Source organism: Meriones unguiculatus, chromosome 16 (genome assembly GCF_030254825.1).
Source record: "Meriones unguiculatus strain TT.TT164.6M chromosome 16, Bangor_MerUng_6.1, whole genome shotgun sequence".
Taxonomy (NCBI): domain Eukaryota; kingdom Metazoa; phylum Chordata; class Mammalia; order Rodentia; family Muridae; genus Meriones; species Meriones unguiculatus.
Window position 1 is genome coordinate 25,069,701 of NC_083363.1, and position 19,143 is coordinate 25,088,843.

Below are 19,143 nucleotides of genomic sequence, written 5' to 3' on the forward strand. Positions count from 1 at the left end.
CCTTTCAGCGACTTCGGGAGCAGAAAGGGGGCGCTTAAAGCCAACAGATGCTGCGGCCTCACCTAGGCCGTGCACCTTCCTGCTTCCCGCGAGCGTGGCAGCCCTAGGCCTCGGCTCGGAGCAGAAGGGTGGCTGTGGTTGGGTCCCTTTGCGAGATCGTGGACACGCAGGCACGGCTCGGGCACACACCCAAGGCTCGCCTCTGCGGTCTCCCTCCTGCCCCTTGGGGGACTCCACGGGCTGCCATAGCAGCCGGTGCCATGGCATCCGCAGGGGACAGCTCTGCCGGCGCAGGCACCGGTCCATCTGGGCGCCCTGCTGGGGTCAGGCCGCTGCCTGGCTTGCGACCCGGCACGAGAACCCGGGCGCGGCGTGCGGCGCGCGGGCGCGGGCGGGCGGAGCTCCGGCGCGGCGAGGGGAGGGAGGCGCGTCGGGAGGCGGGGACTGGCACGGGGCCGCGCGGGGCGGAGGAGCGAGGGAAAGTTGATCGCGGACTTCAGCGGTGGCTGCGGCTGGTAGAAGCCACGATGCACGGCCCGGGGACACGTCCCACAGCTGCCCGGCGCTGAGCTGCACAGCCAAGAGCGGGCCCCGGGAATGGAGCGCGCTGGTCCCGAGTCCCCGGCCGTGTGGGGCGAACCTCTTCTGATCTTGCTGCGCTTCTGAAGTTGCAGCCAGCAAGCAGTCAGCGGGAATCGGGCGGCCCGAGTGGATCCCGGAGCGGCCTCCGCGCCAGCAGCGAGACGCAGCGGTGGCCGAGACTGGAGCAGGTGGCCCGCAGAGACAGAGCCGGTGGCGAGCAGATCCCGAGGCGCGGCACCCAGCCGCTCCACCCGCGCACACGGTACCAGGAGCCTCGCGCCGCCCTTCTCTCCCCATCCCCTCGCCTTCTCCCAAGCCGATCGCCCGCGGCGTGCCGCCAAAGTTAGAGCCGTGGGGCGGCGACCTCAGCCGGCAGAGCCACTCGTCCCCGGCGTGGTCGTCGCGCGGCGGGCGCTCGTCTCTCCCCGCACTGTCCCGCGCCCCTTTCCAGCCCGCGGCTGCGGCCGGACGCGCGGCAACTTTGATTCCCGGGAACTCCAGTTCCCTGCTTGTTGGCCTTGGCAAGACGCGCACCACCCGGAGCTCCGTGTCGGGACTGTGACCGTCGCGGTCCCCGCTCTTCACGCCTCCGAGGGGGTCTGGGTCTAGCTATGGGAGGAGAAGGTGTTTGGAAGCGTCCCGTTCTCCGGAGCGCAGGGTCCCTATCGGGAGCGGGAGGCGGGTGTGGCAGCCCCACCGCAGGTGGGCAGCCGCACTGGAGAACCTGGAGTCGCCTAGTTCTCTCTCCCCACTCCCGCCACCTCTCCAGGCCCACGGGCGACCCCAGGGATTCCTGCCACCGTGCCAGTAGTGGCAGCTCTGGGCAAAAGCGTCCCTAGCAGCGCTGGGAGCCGCGTGTCACTTGCGCTTCTCTTCCGCGGCCCGGCCCGGAGCTGGCCCGCCTTGCTTGTTGTCTGCTCGTCCTCGGAACTGACCCTGGGAGCACTACCCTCTTTGTCTCCTCAGGTCAGGCCGGGTTGCGTGCAGATCCCGCGCTTTTTAGGGTGGTGGCCGGCCATCTGCCCGGCATTCATTCCTTCTTGCCCAGAGCGAGCACGGAGAGTCAATGCCTTCGAGAGGCTAGCGGAGATCCAGTGCCCTTGGCCACTGAAACCCCAGCCCCAGCCCTGCTGTGGTCACACCTTGGTAGAAATTAGCCTTGCAGGAGTAGTAACACGCCCACACAATCCGGAAAGCGGACACACCCATTCTGCACACTTGGCCAGCTCATCCAGAACAGACCTTGACCCTTACCCCTCATCCATCCCTTAGCAAGTGCCTGCCTCCCCAATCGGGATTTTCAAATAACCTGGAGGGGCATGAAGATTATTTGCGGGCCTGCACGAGCCAAATCCTTGCCCTGAGAAGAATCACGCTGTGAGTGGGGGTGGGCTTGCAGAGCATGGCTGGGGCCAGGTGCGAGGTGGTGATGAGTCAGCCCACTGTGGCAGAAGCTGCTGGAAGGAACGAACGCTTGGCTCCTGGTGCAGGGGTAGGCGCAATGCGGCCAGCACCTATGGGGGTGGTAGGACCAGATGTCACTCTGCCAAGGAGGGGCGGACAAGGGGCACCTTGGTCATAGGAATAGCAGAGGACTACCTGGCAGAGAGAGCACGCGGTGTCTGCACAGGCACTGACCAAGTCACTGGTGTGAACAGGGCTTTTGCTCAGGTACCGGAGGCAAGCTTTGAGGGTGGCATTCTGGCCTTGGCTGTGCCCCAGTAGCCACATCTGTCTCTGCTTTCCCAGCTCCGTCAGTTGCCCCCCCCCAGCTGCTCAATGAATGGCTGTGTGGAGGTTATGGCCACAGACAATTGGGGGTTATCTCCCAGTGACTCTCCTTCCTCACAAACCACCTCGCCTGTTTTTCCACCAAGTGTGCTTCATTCCTTCCAATTCGGTATTATAAAGGCCACTTTGCCAAAGTGTGGGTTCAAAATGCTTCACCTAGAAGGTGAAGGCCTTAGGGGAACCTTGCTACCCAAGGGTGACCTGTGGAGCAGCATCTGCGTCATGGAGGAACCTGTTAAAAGTATAGATCCCCTATACATCAGCTCAACTTCCACCAGACCAGGCCTTGAATTTTCTAAGACCCTCGAGTGCTTGGTTTGCTGTTAAGTCTGTGTTGTGGTGCCCAGAACCTTCTAGGGCATAGGAATCAAATATGGGTGAAGCTCTGTCCTGGAAACCTGCGTCGGGTTGGGCAGCCCTGGGGTGTACCTACGGATGCGACAGAAGTGTCTGTGTCTGGAGGGCTTTGGGCGGATATAGAGGGCAGTCTGGATCTCTGTGCAGCAGACTATATCACTCTGTGTTTGCTGCGGCCAGGTGGAGGTGGGCAGATTCCCGAAACTGGATGTGCAGGCTCCACCTCTAAGATTTCTGGGGGTGGATGGACGCTGCCGGTGTCACTTCTTAGGGAGTGGCCACCAAGAAGGGTCTGCTTCAGAGCCCATTGTGGGGAAGCACACAGAAGGAAGGATTCCGACCTGGCGTTGTTTTCACTGCCTTTGACACCTCACCTCTGCTGCCCTGGGAAGGTCTCCAGCACCAAGATGCCAGGCTGGTGGTGGGCATGTGCTTCCCAGATCTTGCCCTGAAAACTGGCTGAAACTGGGGTCAAAAACCTGGTAGGGCTAATGGAGTCACAGGTGACAGCACCCCAGCCCTGTCTTTGCTATGCCAGTCTCCGCCAGGAGGAGTGCAGCTCTGCCATTGTTTTATATGTTTTATAGGTGCCTGGGAGGTCACCAATTGGCACAGACATAGGCCTACAGGAGCAGGACAATTAAAGTGCTGGTGACTCCCCATCTATCCCCAAACCAGCTGATTCCAGGGCGTAATGGTCTTACGGTATTCTTGGGCTCTCAGGTTGAAGAGAGTTGATGTTCTCAAGTATAAAGGTGGTTTTTAAAAAATGAACTCAATTGCCTTTGAACTGGTTTGTTTCTTATTCAATTATAGATGTTTTACAGCCTTCACCCTACTCCCATGGCCCAGAACTAAAATCTGGGCTTCTGGTGGTACTGGGTCAACCCTATTTGTCCATTAGTAGTGGGTGAACAAGGTCAAGGTGGACCACACAGGATGGAACAATTCAGGATTGGCGCATTTGGCCTCTGGTGGAAGAGACCATGCTTCTGCAGGTCATGTGGGTGATTCTGACATGGCAGTTGCCTCCTCCTCCAGAAGCCTTCCTGACTTGGGGTAGAGCTGTGAGTGGGAGGTAGGCTGCCTCTTCCAGCCATATCTCTCTCTCTCTTTTCCCCTTCTGTCCACCTCCTCTCTTCTCTCCCTCCTCTCTCTCTCCTCTTCCTTTCCTTCTCTCTTGCTGTCTTTCCTCGGTGCTTTCCACTGGCCTGCGTTTCTCTGGCCTCTGGCTATGTGATTTCCTTGTGAGAACACAGGTCCTGTGTCCTCTGCCCCTGCCCAGGGCTGCTGCTCAGGTTGTGAATGGCCAGCAGTGTGGTGTGCACTGGCTAAATTGATTGTCCTTCAGCCTTCTCTCGTCTTAGTGTTTGCTGGGCCCATAACTGGATTTGGCTGCTCATGTTAGCTTTTTGGGACGGGTGGCTAAAGGCACCCGTCTGCTGAGCCTGGATGCTGCTCTTTAAGCTGAGATCACCAGCTCCCACACTTCACGGGTCCAGGATGCAGATAACAGCAGTGTGGGGAACTGGCCATGGGGTTACAAATGCCTCTAATCCCAGTTCTTAGGAGGCTGAGGTAGGAAAATTGCAAGTTTAAGGCCAGAGTGTGCTGCATACATAGAAAGTTTCTGTTTCATATAATATAAACAAAGAAACAGAATGGGGAGGCTGGTACGCTTTGAGGACAAAGGTACTTGCTACCAAACCTGTTGTAACCCACAAGGTGGAAGGAGAGAACCACAAAAGTGGTTGCATGTTTGCACAAGTGTGAATACACACACAGACACACTAAATACATGTAAAAAACATTTAAAAATACACTTAAAAAACAAGTAAAGCAAAGACAAATATGAGACAATAGGAGTGGTGAGGTTGGAAGAGCACAGGGACCTTTTAAGAACAGCTAGTTGAAGATATAGCTCAGTTGGCAGAGTGCTTGCCTAGCAGGCCCAAGACCCTGGGTTTGATCCCCAGCACCTTATAAGGCTTGGTGGTGCACAGCCCTCAGGAGAAGGCCAGAAGATCAGGTGTTCAAGGTCATCCTCAAATATGTAGGAGTTCAAGGTCAGCTGGCCTTCAGGATACTCTGTCTCAAAAGAAAAAGAGAAAGGCCTCCGCAGGCAAGAGGCAGCTTTGTAAGAGCGCAAGAATAATGCTTCTCTTGGGGCACAGTGACTGGGACACAGAAGGTGCACCTAAGGGGCTGGAACTTTCTAGAACTTGATCTGAAAATCTGCAGCAGTGGTGAACTGTACATATGTACATACATACATACATACATACACACACACATGTTTGTTGTTGCAAAAAAGCCAATTCAGAAAATATGAGAATGTTTATGGACCATCTTCATTTGAATTTGCTATGGGAGTAGCTTTGTGGAGTCCCACAGGGCAGAAAATGCCTCCCTCCAACCTCCACCCCCAGCGTCAGACTGGCATATTTAAGAAGTAGCCACAAGGAGCCGGCTTCTAGGCTTTCACTATGGAATCTGATCCGGCTCAGCTAGGTGGAGTGGGGCAGGCATTGCTGCTTCTCATGTGGTCTCTATGGATGGGCCTCAGGTCTTTGCTCCTGGGCTCTGTCATTGGCTCAATTGGTAACCTGTGGCCTTGGGTTGTGCTGTGCAGCTCAAGACTGGCATTCGTATTTTTGTGTATTCTGAACCCTGCTTAAGTGTGGGCTGGGGCGGTGATGAGAATGCACAGATCTCATGAGTTTTAGGCACGAAGCTGCAGCAGCGCTGTGCTCCTGGGTTCTGAAGGCCTGGTATGGTATTCAACCTTGCTCAGATATGGCTTTCTCATCTGTACAGTGGGAATAATTTCCAGCTGCCCGTAGACTTGCTGTGAGCATCAATGAGGTACAAATTACGAGAAGGCTAGCTTCTGATGTACATAGAACAACTAGTTTATTTTTACCCCCTTTGTTGTGACTTGACTGGATGAGACACGATCATAGAGATGAAATGGACCTTGACTCTCATAGCTTGGTGACCTAAGGAGCTCACGAATTGAGTACCTGATGATGTACTTGTGCGTATGTACATGTGTGTGTGTGTGTGTGTGTGTGAGTGTGTGTACATGTACCTGTGTGTGTGGTCTCAGAGTTTTTCACTTGGACTTACACTCCTAAGGTTAGTCCTGCAGTTTCACAGTGAAGTCTGGACCTTGGGCCATCTGATTAGAACTGTTAACATTGTGTCAATGTATGTAACAGAGGGTGATGGGTAGGAGCTGAGAGCTACAGGTAACATTGTGTCTCTGTGTAGCTGAGCATAATGGGTAGGAGCTGAGAGTTGCCCTTGACCCCAGTCCTCAGACATGCTGCTCTGAAACTACACAGCCCAGGCTGGCCTTGAGCATCTAATCTCCCTGCCTCCACCTTTTAACTGCTGGAGTTACAGGGGTATGCTGCCCTGCCCTGCTTCACTTAACTGTTCTTCCTATCCAGGACAGCAATGGCTTTCACGGGGGGGGGGGGGGGGGCTGTGCACCAGGAGATGGCGGGCCGATGCCTTGCAGGGTTCCTCCACTCCTCCTACCCTACTCTGCACCCTTCTGGAGTCCCAACTCTGTGACTTCACCCAGGGTCTGCAGTTCCCTGTTGATGGGAGCGAGCCTGCCTCTCTCAGCTTCCCACCATGCCTACGACCTCCTGGCCAGTTTTGCCACTCAGGTTTGTGGTCTGGACTGAGGAGCTGAAGCATTCATTCCAGGCACCAGCTACTCCTGCCATTTTATAGGTGGGAAGACTGAGCGCGAGGTCAAGCAGTGAGATGAACTGCGGCATTTACATGAAGCTGGGCTTGGCCAGTGGCCAACTGAGGGTGAGGCCTGTTTCTCTCACTCTGGTGGGCCCGTTATCACAGTCCCCCTCCCCTGAACTTCTCACACCATTTTGGAAGACTGGGCATTTCAGCATTGCACTCACTTCCTGCCGGTACTCCCGCTGGCCCTTGTCTCCTCAGGCAGGCTGTTAACTGTATTGCCTTCCTCCTTAAAGGCCATCTTCCATTTGGAGAGGACCTGAGATGCCATTTGTGACAAGGGCCTGTGTGCCACCTTGATTGTCTGTTTCTGAAAGAATGCTGTAATTTGGGAGCTAGTGAAAGCTAGAGAGAGAAGGAGGTAGAGGAAGATGCACAGACAGGGAAGGGGAGAGAGGAAACAGAGGTGGCAGCTGGGACCCTGCCTGGGTCCACCTGTGTCACATCCTCAGGGACATGAACTTTGCCTTGCCTCTCAAAGAGCACAGCCCAAGGTCAACAGTGTCTTTTGATTTATCTACATTTTTTTTCTGTTCTTCACCAGTAGAGAGAGAGGTGGTATCCCTCCCTCCCCAGGCTTGTTCAGGTCTTCATCCGGAGCTCCCAGGGTGCCCTGACCTTGGGAAGTTGGTGCCTCCCTATTTACTGTGACCAGGAGAGTCCTGAGATCATTTCCAGGAAGTCTGAGACTCCTTTGCTCTGTGGTGGGGTCTGGACTGTGTCTTAGTGATGGATGCACTGGTGGGCTGCATCTAGAAAGCCAGTGGAAGCTTCCAGATTGTCCTCAGGGTTCTGTAAGTCCTCTTTCCCCTGGTTGGGAGGCATCCACTCAGGTCCCTAGTTCCAGGTACATACCAGCTCTCTCTCATTTTGGAGGCCTCTAAGTATACACCCACAGCAGCCCTGCCCAGGCCACAGGCACCACTGTCTACTGCCTATTAACCATTTTGATGAAGTTAAAAAGAGGGTTGGGGATATGCCCCAGAGGTTAGAGGGCAGGGCTCTATCCTCAGGGCCACACAAGGTAGGCACGGTGGCTCGCACCTGCAATCTCAGCACTTGGGAGGCAGAGGCAGGAAGATCTGAAGTTCAACAACAGCTTCAGCTACTTGGTGTACTCAAGACGAGCCTGAGACACTTAAGATCCTGTCACACAAAAAAGAAAAGAAAGAAGAAGAAGAAGAAGAAGAAGAAGAAGAAGAAGAAGAAAATAAAACAAGAAGAAGAAGAAGAAGAAGAAGAAGAAGAAAAAGAAGAAGAAGAAGAAGAAGAAGAAGAAGAAGAAGAAGAAGGATAAAAAGAAAAGAAAAAATAGGTGGCAGTTTTGATAGTGAATTTTATGTCTACAGGATCCCCAGATGTTACCGTTTAATCGTGCTGGCTTTCTAGTAGCATCCTGTCCCTGTGGCTCTTAGGCAAGCCAAAAAGCAATGTTCCTTCATGGCCTCTGCTTTAGTTTCCTGCCTCCAGGTTCCTTCCCCGACTTTCCTTCAGGATGGACTACAAGCTGTAGGATGGAATAACCACACACCCCCAGGCTGCTTTTGGTCCTGGTGTTCATCACAGCAGTAGAAGAAAGCAATAGAAAGCAATGGGAGTGTTGGGTATTGGGTGGCCTGGGAAGCTGAGAGGTTGGCGGCAGCATGGAGCATTTGTGGGGGAGGTCTGTCCTCTCAGACAGAGGTCTGATATGTCAGGGCTTGAGTGCTGAGGTATCTTGGTGAGGAAAGCACTTAGCAGAGGAGAAGGCCCTCCTCCTTCCCTCCCTCCCTTTTCTCTCTTGGACTTGGGGCTGGAGTAGATCCTGGAGTTCTACAGAAGTCATTGTGTGCAGAGGTACGGTGCCAGGTAAATGGCAGTTCCCCCTGCCTGTGCTTCTTCTGGGTTCAGCACTGGCCTGAGGGGGCAGGGCATACGACCACAGCGTTACCTATTTTCCACAGATGGGAGATGGGATGCACAGACAGGTTGAGCACTTCGTCCACAGCCACACGGCTAGCAGGTACCGAGACACAGCTAGCAGGTACCGAGACATATTTGAGCCAAGGCTCTGGAACATTACCACTATTGAGAACAGAGCCAAGTCCCTGGCCATGTAGATGGAAGCATATCAGAAGGGACAAAAGATCCATTCTGGGACCATGGGGAGGCTGGAGCTGGTATCTTGTCACCCTCTTTCTTGCTGTCATGCTGAGGTGGGATATTGAAATATCATCAGTTTCTGTAGAGAATTTAAGAGAGCCAAGAGGGAGAATGGTGGCCAAGACAGCCCTAGGGGTGAGCCAGGTGGCTATCTCAGAGGCTACAGGCAGAGTCACCTCCTCATGACATCTCCGAGCTGTCTGTAAGGTAAGGATTGGGGTAGGAGCAGGAGCTGCTGTTGTTCTGTGTCCACCCTCCACCATGGCCTCTGCTGTGGAACCGGCTGGCTCATGGCTGGCTCATGGCTGGCTCATGGCTGCCTCATGGCTGCCTCAGCATTCATGGCTATGCTGGTTTGTCCACAGATGTTCTCGGGCTGGCCTGGCTCTCACCTCAAGTAAGTGTACTGCACACGCCTGGTGGATGGCTTGATGTTGTGGGCAGTGCACAGTGACTGTGAGCCGGTGAAGTACATGGGATGCCACCTGCCCCCGACATGCTGAGATATTAGTGACAGGCCTGCTGCTGACACAAAACCTAATTCTTAGGACCCTCACTTTTCATCTGAGAAACTGGAAAACCAAAACAAACTCCCCAAACCCGAAAGTGGCTAACTGTCCTGATCTGGGGACTAGGACTCTCTCAAGAGACAAGTGCTTGACAGTAGTGACTTGTGCATTCCCTGAGAGGTCAGTCTGTCATTTTTATTGAGCACAACCGATTCAGTGAGCAATATGCAACCGGCTGCCTCAGCATAACCACCTCCCCACCGAAAGAACAGTGTCTTCCCCATGGCTCCATGCCTCACTTTATGCCCTGTCATTTTGACAACTATCTTCCCAGAAGGCATATATGGCAACAAATATTTATTAAGTACCACTTGTTTGTAGGAAACTACATGCGCACACAAAATAGGAATGGGCCAGACATGCTGGTTTATACCTATAGTCGGAGCACAGGACTGCAAATGCAAGCCAGCCAGGGTTATAGGAGAGACCCTGTTTCAAAAGCAAACAATCAACACAGGTAACAGAAATAGAAACACTATGGTCCTGGTCTGGGTCCTGGGGACTTATTTGGAATCCTGTGTTTGGGACAGTTCTCCCCTTCCTCTCTTCTTCTCTCTCTCTCTCACCTTTCTCTGCATGTATGTATGGTGTAGCTCTTTTTGGAGGTTTTAGTGTCCTGTGGTTGACTCAGCTAAAAGTCCCCTTTTGTCCTTCTTCTCTGACCCCAGAGATCCCACCTCACCTAAAGTATCCTGGAAGCTGTTCCAGGAAGGAAAGGGCAGGGTGTGAGGTGTGAAGGTGGGGTGCTGCAAGCTAGACCAGCATGGCTGACCTGCCAACCCAGGTCCGGTTGCCTGAGGGCTATTGGAAATTAGAGCTTGGCCGGAAGAAGGGAGCCCATGAATAATACAGCGGGAGGGAGGCTGTTAACTGGGTGACCTGGTTGTACCTGCATGCTTCACAGTTTCCGTGGGAGCCACCATGCAGGACCAGGGTGTCAGAAGCAAGGCAGAGACTGGGGAAGGAAGGACAAAACCCCCCATTCCAAGTGTGTTAACCTCTCAGGAGCCCTCTTCTCTGTTCATGCGTCTCTGTGTGTCTTCCTTCCTGTGTGCCTTGGCTGAAATGACCTGGGTGGGGAGCAGAGAGCTCCCAGCCAGTGGCTGGAGTGGGACCAGGTGCTCTAGAATCCACTTTTACCTCTATTCTCAGTCCTGTCAGTAGCCCAGGACTGAACCTGGGGAAGCTCTGACACCCTTATCCCCAGGTTTGGCAAGAGACATCTCCCCACATCTCCATAGCATCTCAGCCTGCACCACTAGGCTTAGGACCTAGCTCCACTGACTGGGGCCTACCACATAGCCCCTCATCTTAGAACTAGGCTTTTAAGGACAATACAACTCCAGTGGCTTCAACTTCTTGGGAGAGACAGCAGATGCTTGGCTTTGGTGAGTATGAGTGGGCATCATGAACCCAGTTTTATCTGTGTGCCCATCTAACCCAGGGGATTGTGTCAATCTGGAAGGCAGACTCCCAAATCCAATCCTTGCTCATCCACTGTGAGTGACCAAGAAAGCTCACTAAACACTCTGTTATGTTTTCTGGTCTGAAAAATGCAAACATCAATGCCCAATTCAGAGAACTCTTGGGAGGACAAAATTACATACGTCATGTAAAATGCTTAGAAAAAGCACCTGCTACACGGAGAACATACACTATTTCTATTGTCCTGATACTGGGCTCTGGGGTGTCACAGGTTTACATGCTGCCTGGGGCTCCTTTTTACCCATGAGAAAGGCTCCTTGAATTGGAGAGGGGCTTGTCCTGGAGGGCGAGGCCCCTTCCTTTTGCCCTAGCTGAGGAAAGCGTCACGGTTTATCTGGTGAAGGGCCAGAGGGGAGACGGGGCATGTCTGTGTTTAGAGTGTCCGTATTGGTGCCAAGCAAAGCAGGGCTTTTCCAGTTTTTTAGCTGCTGTGAAACACAGAAAAGTGTGAGAACCATAGATGTAGTCTGAGCCCCACAAAGCAACCAGTTCCTCATCAGTACCACACCCACCTCAAAACCTGATCACTAGAGGCCCCTTCTCCAACTATCCCTCCAAGTTCTGACTATTCTGATTTCTTTTTTTTTCCCCTATTCTGACTTCTAATGCCACATTCATTTTGATTGAGTTTTTATAGTGCTGGATTTGAACCCAGAGCCTCACTTAAGACAAGATCTCCACATAGCTACAGCCCAGCTTATCTTCAAACTTAGATAAATGCCATCGTGAAGTGTGCTGGCTCCGATTTCTAATGCATTGTGCTTGTTGGTGAGATTTTTCTTGTATGTACCAGCCTGCTTCTGTTTCTCCTCAGTGTGACAGTGATCCAATTTGACGATTCTAGTGTGGATGGCTAACAATTTGAACTGAGCTATCACAAAAAAAGGGAGAAAGGATCATTGTGAACATGTGTGTGCCTGTGTGTGTGCACATGAATACATGTACACATGTATATTTTGGAACAGACTTATTCTTTTACTATCCTTAAGCAAATACGAACCTATGGCTTGGCTCTGATAACTCTTTAGACACGGACTTGGTACATGATAGTGTGATTCCCTCAGTTTTATTTCTCTTTAAGACTGCTCTTTATTTTTGTCTCTGTGCATTTCCATATAACTATTAGAAGCAGCTTTAAACATTCCACAAAAGCCCTGCTGAGATTTTGATTGCAACTGCATTGAGGAAAATCGACATCTTTGCAATATTGAGTTTTCCAATCCATTAACAAGATGCACCTCACCATTTGTCCATGTCTTAATACATTTCTTTCAGGAATGTGTTCAAAAGTCCGTAGCATCTCACTTCTTTTGTAAGATTTATTTCTATGTGTTTTATATTTTTAAGTATTACTGTAAGTGATATTTTCTAATATCTAATTACCTATTTGTCATAGGAGTATGATTGATTAAAAAGTATCGATTAAAAAGTAAGCCTGTATCTTACAAACTTTGCTAAATTTCTTTATTAATTCTGAGAGTTTATTTACGGGCTTTTAATATAACTTAGGACCATGTTTTCTGCAGAAATAAGGTTTTTATATCATGTTCTTGGAGACTCTTTTCTTGTCTTATTGCGATGGCAGAGGCTTTCGGCGTAAGTTTGGATGGCATTTCACTTCACTTCTAGTAGGATAAAGCTTTTATTCTTTGCTATTGTGGTAATTGCTTTTTTGTTGATGCCATTTATAAAATTAAGATTTTCCTTATATCCCTCTCTCCAGTTATAGTAAAATGCATATAACACAAAATTTGCCACTTAGCAGCTGGAGAGATGACTCTTTAGTTAAGAGCACTTGCTGCTCTTCCGGAGGACCTGAGTTTGGCTTCCAAGATCAGCCAGGAGGTTACAACTGCGTGTAACTCCAGTTCCAGGGGATCTGGCATACTTTGCTGACCTCCTTGGGCACTATAATTGCATACATATGCCCCCCACATGCACACACATAATTAAAAATAAAATCTTAAAAATATTGCTATTGAACTCATGTTTAACTTACTTCTCAGTGGTGGTGAGTGTATTTGCAGAGTTGTGCCACCCTACATCTTCAAAACTGTCTCATTGTGCTAAACAGAAACTCCATGACTATGACAAACTAACTCCCAATTCTTCCTCTCTGCTCCTGGTAGCACCTATTGTATTTTTTGTTGCCATGAACTGGCTTATTCAGGGTGTCTTGTGTGTTTGGCTTTCTTCACTGAGTCATACCTTCTACGTTCCAAACACAATTCCTTCTTACGGCTGAGTAATATTCTGGTGCGTATGCATCATGTTCTGTTTCCTGTCTCCAACCTCTAAAAATGCTGCTGTGAACACTGGCATGTGCATATTATTTGGGTCCCTGCTCTCAGCATACATGTAGGAATGGAATTAGAAATATTATGGCAATTCTGGTGAGCTTTTTGAGGTCTCAACATTAGTTTCCCTCAGCAACTGTTCCCCTTTATATCTTCCCCTGCAATATTCCTCAATGATCTTACCAACACTTACTCTTTGTTTTTTTATAGTAGCCATATCCCACTGATAGTGCCCTGTGGCTTTGATTGGCATCCCCTCAATGCCAGCCATGTTGTGCATCCCTTCTCGGGAACTGGCCATTTGTGTTTTCTGTTCAGTTTTGAATGGAGTTGTCCAGTTTTGAATGGAGCTGTTTGTTGTTTTTGAGTTGTAGAAGTTTTCTGTATTTTGGCTCTAAATACCTTATCAGATAGATGAGTTAAGAATATATATATATATATATTTATTTTGAGAGTTCATTTTCCCTATGCGGAGAGACTCCTCTGATGCACAGAGATCTTTAGTTTAATGAAGTCTAAGTATCTTTCTTGCTCTATCATTATCTGGGCTTTGGTGTCATAGCCAAGAAGTTGCTGCTGTATCCAATGTCATGAAGAAGTTTAAAGATTTGCTTTTTTATTTTTCTTAAAGATTTATTTATTATGAATACACTGTTCTGCCTGCATGTATGCCTACATGCCAGAGGAGGGCACCAGATCTCATTATCTGATGGTTGTGAGCCACCATGTGGTTGCTGGGAATTGAACTCAGGACCGTTAGAAGAGCAGCCATGCTCTTACCTCTGATCCATCCCTCTAGCCTGAGATTTTTTTTTTGTGATGACTATTCTTGGCTGGCAACTTGAACATCTGCAGTTAACTAAAATCCAGCCAGCTGGGTACAGCTCAATTAAATCATTTGAAGCAGGACGACCCGCTTTTAATCTAGATCTTTTGAGGTGGGAAGATACACCTTTAATCCAGATTTTTGAGGCAGGAAGATCCATCTTTAATCTGGGACCATACTCTTCTGGTGGCCGCCTATTCAAAGGACGTGGAAGAAGGAGGTACTTGCTCTTTGCCTGCCTGCTTTCTCTTTTGCTGGCAAGTCTATTCCTTCACTGACATTAGAGCTTACCTTGGGATTCTGGCAGATGCTGAAGACCAGCTGAAGCATCCAGCCTCATGGACTGAACAGATACTGGATTCTTGGTCTTTCTGTTGGTAGACAGCCATTGCTGGACTAGTTGGTCCATGGTCAGTAAGCCTATCTGTCTGCCTATCTCCCTATATCTATTATATCTATCTATCTATCTATCTATCTATCTATCTATCTATCTATCTATCTACCTTAATTCTGTTCCACTTGAGAACCCTAATATAGTTCACAAGTTTATTTCCCTCTTTGTTCCCTTTTGGGTTCATCTTTGCACACAGAAGTAATCTTGACTCTTCTGCATGTGGTCAATTTTACCAGCTTTGTTTGTCCTTTCCTGCTTCACTGTCTTGGTATCTGTCACAAAACCAAGTGACATTTTATGGTTTGTTTCTAGACTACATGCTATTCCATTAGTCTGTGTGTTTTTTCTTCTGTCAGGACATATGTTTTGATTACTGTAGCTTTGTAGTCAGTTTTAAAGTTGGGGAGGATGAGTGCTCCAAGCAGTTCTATTTTCCGGCATGCTTTGAGGGTTTTTTTTTTTTTTTTTTTTGCATAAAACCTTATGATGGAATTTTCAATTTCTGTGAATAGTACCACTGGGAATTTTCTTCTCGGCAGGGTCTCACTATGAAGCCACGGCTGACCTTATGATCTTCCTGCCTCAGCCTCCTGTGTATGGGAATTAGAGGCATGGGCATCTATGCCCAGCCCCCTTTGGGATTTCAATGGCACTGCAGTCAATCTGTGCACTGGTTTAGGTAGTATTGGCAGTATCCCAACAGCACTGAGTTCTTGGGATGATTGTAGGATAGCTTTATGCTTACTAACCTACTCACCTTAGTTTCTTCCAGTTTTACAGTCATTGGTATTCATTTGTCCAAGTTAGACTTCATCCTTTTTGGTGCTATCATAAGTGGAATTGCTTCTCCTACTTCTTTTCCTATTTCTTTCATCATCTTTCTTAGAAATTCAGCTATTTTTTTATGTGTTGTGTCACATCCTGCAACTTCTCTGAATTTGTTTATTCCTTCTGATAGACTTTCATAAGCTCTTAGGTCCTGACTCTTGGCTCCTGTTGTGTATTTACTGCCATACTCTTTGAATTTGGATGAATTTCTTGTGTTTCTCTTTGTTGCCCAATTGTGTTATCTAGAGCTTGGAAAAATGATTGGCATTTATGTGTGTGGATATTTGCATATGTGCCTGTGAGAACACACAGAAGTTAAAAGGTGTTGGGTCCCCTGGAGCTGGGATTAGAGGTGGCTGTGACCTGCCTGATGTGCGCACTGAGAACTGAATTGGGGTCTCCTGCAAGAGCAAGGAGACCTAAAAGCTGAGCCATCTCTCTTGCCTCTTAGCAGGAACCTTTACTGGTTGGGTTGAGTGGAGTGGCAGTAGCAGGCACCTTTGCTTTGTTGCTACTCTCAGAGGAAAAGCTCTCAGTCCTTCCCTCTTGAACACAACATTAGCTAAAGATCTTCTCCATGTGTGGCATCTTTGTTCCTTTTGCTAAGAACTTTTTGTTTCTTTTGTTTTTGAGACAGGGTCTCAATATATAACTCTGGCTGGTTTGGAACTCAGTATGGATGTCTTGAACTCACAGAGGTTCACCTGCTTCTTCCTCCTGAGTGCTGGGATTAGAGTTATGCACTACCACGCCTGGCTTGTATAGGATTCTATCAAGTGAACTATTGTGTATATTGCCACACTGATATAAAATTTCTTCTTTCCTCTGACAGTGTAGAAAATTATAATGTTGGATTTTCATAAGTTAGCTTATCTTTCATTTCTGAAATAAATGTGCGCACACACGTGCACACATACACAACATAAACATATACAATACATACACAAAAACACAGGCAGACACACACACACACACACACACACACACACTCTCTACAAGCTCCAGCAGTTTTGGTTGGCAATGCCCTGAATGACAATGCAATTTGCCATGTTGGGTTTGATTTTATTTCCAGATGTGCTCCTGGACTTCCCTTTCTTGTGATTTGACTTTCTTTATCAGATTACAGTATCAAATTCCACTGGTTTTGATCCACCAGGGAATTGTTCCTGCTTTTTCCTGTTTTCCTGGGAACTCTGGAAAGGTTTGCACTCTGTGTCCTTACCAGTTGAGTAGTTCAATGGAGCAGCTGTGTGGGCTCAGGCTTCTTGATGGGAAGATATACACTGTAGTGTCCAGTTCTTAGTTTTGTAGGGTTATTTGCATTTTAATATTTTGTGTGTCAGTTTTAGTAAACTGTATTTTATGAGGATTTTTATCATTTACTACTTTTCAAGTCAGTTGGCAACAAAAAACCTCATTATCCTCTTATTTTATTGATTTATTTAGTGTAAATACATGTCTATGTGCATGTGAGTATGCATGCATGTGTGTGTGATTGTGTGCATACCTCTGTGTGGCTGTGGAGGACAGAGGACAGCCTCTCTTCTTCCACCTTGTGGGTCCAGAATATCATTTTATTTACCTATGTATGTATGTATGTATGTATGTATGTATGTATCTGTCTGTCTATCTATCTATCTATCTATCTATCTATCTATCTATCTATCTATCTATCTATCTATCTATCTATCTATCTAAAGTGTACAGGCATTTTGCATGTATGTAGATCAATGCACTGTGTGCATGCATGGTACCTGCGGAGGTCAGATGAGGGTGTTTGATATCCTGGAACTTACAGATGGTTGTGAACCTCTAAGTAGGTACTGGGAATAGATCCCAATACTCATAACTGCTGAGACATCTCTGTGAATAGAATGTAGTTATTTTGATCCATACTTATCACCGTGTACAAAACTCAAGTCCCAGAGGATCAAAGACCTCAATATAAAACTGGATGCACTAAATCTAATAGAAGAGAAAGTGGGGAAGAGCCTTGAACACATTAGTATAGGAGAGAACTTCCTGAACAAAACACCAACAGCTCAGGCACTAAGATAAATGGGACCTCATGAAACTGAAAAGCTTCTGTAAGGCAAAGGACACAGTCAATAGAACAAGATGGCTGCCTACAGAATGGGAAAAGATCTTCACCAACTGTACATCCAACAGAGGACTAATATGTAACATATATAAAGAACTCAAGAAATGACTCAAATGACCAACTTAAAAAAAAACAAACAAAAAAGACAAATGACCCAATTAAAAATGTGGTACAGAACTGAACACTGTATTTTCAACAGAGGAATCTCTAGTGGCCAAGAAGCACTTAAAGAAATACTCAACATCATTAGTCATTAGGGAAATGCAAATCAAAATGACTCTGAAATTCTATCTTATACCCATCCAGAATGGCTAAGATCAAAAACCCAGTTGATGGCACATGCTAGCAAGGATGTGGAGCAAGGGGGAGTTTGCTGGTGGGAGTGCAAACTTGTACAACCACTTGGTAAATCAATCTGGCAGTTTCTCAGAAAATTTGGAGTAGTTCTACCTCCGGACCCAGCTATACCACTCCTGGGCTCCACCATACCACAAAGACACTTGCTCAACCATTTTCATAGCATCTTTATTTGTAATAGCCAGGAACTGGAAACAACCTACGTGTCCCTCAACCAAAGAATGGATAAAGAAAATGTGGCACTTTTTTCTTCATTATGTTTCTTGTTTCATTGTTGGTTTTTGTTGTTGTTTCTTTTTGTTTGTTTTGTTATTTTTTATCTAATTATTTTTCAGACCTTGACTTTAAATTATTATGTTATTCATTTTTAGATATTTTTTTGAGACAGGTTTGGGGCTCTTTACATATACGAGGCTGACCTGGAACTCACAGAGATCCACCTGTCTCTTTGCCTGTGGGGCACTGGGATTAAAAGCATGTATCACTATGCCTGGCTTTCAGCTTTGGAATTTATTGTGTAGTTTTTATTTCTTTGGTAAGCCTATCCATCTGTTTGGTCACTTATTTTTGCAATATATTGTCACGATACTTTTTAACTTAATTTCTGTAATCTCCTGCTTTTCTTTGGCCTGAATGTGATGCCACTGATAACTCTGTGACTTTGAAGTCATCTGTGTGACAGTTTGGAGCAGGAGGGGGCTGAATATCCTTTCAGAGAGGACTCATGGATCACCTGGCAGATGGTAGGTGGGCCAGACATCTTTCTCTAGCCAAGGCCTAACTGACTCAAGGCTGGGTCCATGTCTTTATTGCTGGATCCATACCCTACAAGCAACACTCTAGGGTCACCCAGTGGGAAGTTTGGAGTCCTAACTATAGCCAGTCTCTTTTGGTGTTCCGTTTCGTCAGTAAGGGGAGTCAGCTGGAATTGCACTCTGGAAACTCACCTACTTTCTGTTTGCTCCTCAGCTTCTCCTGTCTATGGCTTAGGAAGTGGCAGACACTAGGCTGAGTGTCTTCTTCTTGTTGCAGTCTGCCCCTCACAGTGCTGGATCTTTACATGTGGCTTCCTTGTTAGGCCCCAGCTCACATTGATTGCCCAAGCTCAGACAGCCAACACTGTGCTGGCTCCTCCATCCTCAGTCTTTCTAAGTGGAGAAGAGACCGTGGGGTTTCTTGGTGAATGAGTGAGTGAGCTTGCTCGGACCCTTCTTCCTCCCTGCATCTGTGCCTTCCTGTCCCCACACCTTGTTGTTCTGATAGCACACTAGGCCTTTGAGAAGATTTTTAAGAAATCTCTGTTTTCTATTGTCATGAAGATCATCAGTCTGTCCTAAGTACTGAACCATGTCCTGACTGAGGACCTCCCTAGGGCTTACATCCCAGTCTGTTACTGCTGCAGTAACACCATGTGCATGACTTTTCCTCTCCTAGTCTTGCTCTGCTCATCTGTGAATGGCCAGAATTACATCCGCCTTACCAGGTGGTTGTGAGAACTAATAATCAAAGAATGCTGGCCATGCAGAGTATGCACTCAAAGAACGGTTGCCACCACTGTTACTATCTTCACATCACCTTTACCATCACCCTCAACACCATCTCCATTACTACCATTACCACATCATCATCATCATCACCAGCAT

At 48.1% G+C, this 19,143-nt stretch overlaps 1 protein-coding gene across 1 annotated transcript in view; it reads left to right on the plus strand.

The window, feature by feature from the left end:
* Positions 1–714: 714 nt before the first annotated feature.
* Positions 715–19,143, plus strand: part of Cdh23 (cadherin related 23) — a 372,523-nt gene continuing 354,094 nt past the window's right edge. The window contains exon 1 of the mRNA XM_060369488.1: positions 715–844. The gene's annotated coding sequence lies outside the window, so the exon portion shown is untranslated. The remainder of the gene's footprint in view (positions 845–19,143) is intronic.